This window comes from Mus caroli, chromosome 11 (assembly GCF_900094665.2).
Source record: "Mus caroli chromosome 11, CAROLI_EIJ_v1.1, whole genome shotgun sequence".
Lineage (NCBI taxonomy): Eukaryota > Metazoa > Chordata > Mammalia > Rodentia > Muridae > Mus > Mus caroli.
This window is the reverse complement of record NC_034580.1, coordinates 1,053,166-1,054,372: the sequence shown is the minus strand read 5'-3', so window position 1 is coordinate 1,054,372 and position 1,207 is coordinate 1,053,166.

Here is a 1,207-nt window from a genome sequence, read left to right as displayed (position 1 = left end):
CTGGAATGTCTGAAGACAGCTACAGTTTACTTACATATAATAAATAAATAAATCTTTAAAAAAAAAAAAAAAAAAAAAAAAAAAAAAAAAAGAAAGAAAAGAAAGGCTGTTAACACTGCATGGTGATGATGCTCACACACGAAGTCAGGACAGACAGCAGAATGGCACCAGGGGTCTGGGAACCAGGATGGGAGTGATGTCAGCAGAGTCTGAGGAGGATTCTAGAACTGGTGGTAGAGATGACTTCATAACCTTGATTGAGGGAAAAGCACAGAACTCTGCAGAAGAGTCTATGGACGAGGCTATTTTACAGAATGAGGACTAGCCTATGATATAAGGGTTGTATCTGATTTTTTTTTTAACTGTAGCAAGTGGTCCAGGCACCTCTTGAGATACTTAGTGTCACTCAAGAGCTGAGCTTGGCCCTCAGCGGGCATTTGGTAAACATGTCCCTTGCAGTTCCTGGGGTAGACAAAGGCACACACTGGTTTATGTCACTGAGTGGCTTTGGGGCAGTTGGGAAAGGCAGGGTTACGTAAGCCCCAGTGAGCAAGGACATGCCGGGTCAGAGAGGTCGTGGGGCCCAAGAGATCCCGTATTGTCTAGTTGCCATAGGGTCTTCCTGGGACCTGGCCTGCCAAGGGGTATGCTCTGTGTTGAGTAACTGACCCTGCCAGGGGTCTGAAGCCTGACTCAGAGGAGAGGGAAGAAAGATGACTGGAGAGTTGTCTCAGATCTGTGACTCTCTCTGACCCAACCACCCAGACTGGTGAGCCACCCGCCCCAGAGCCTGTGACTAGACCTGCCTCAGGGAAACCCAGATAGAGGGAAGCCCCGGGGACAGTGACAACAGGCAGATGGACAAGCTAGCAACAGAGCAGAGGTGGTTCAGCAGTGTCCAGGCTGCTTGCTCCCAGTGACCCCCAACACCCATGATGAGCCCAGCTTGTGCTTGTGAGGTGAGAGGCAGAGCCCCACCCCCAGAGCTGTGTCACTTCAAGGGAAACACCTTGTCTCACAGTAACACAATAGGAGTTTAGCTGTGTCCCCATTTTTCTTGTAATGACAACATAGAAATACCCTGCCCGTTTTTTTTTTTTTTTTTGGTTTTTTGAGACAGGGTTTCTCTGTGTAGTCGTGGCTGTCCTGGAACTCACTCTGTAGCCCAGGCTGGCCTCGAACTCAGAAATCCGCCTGCCTCTGCCTC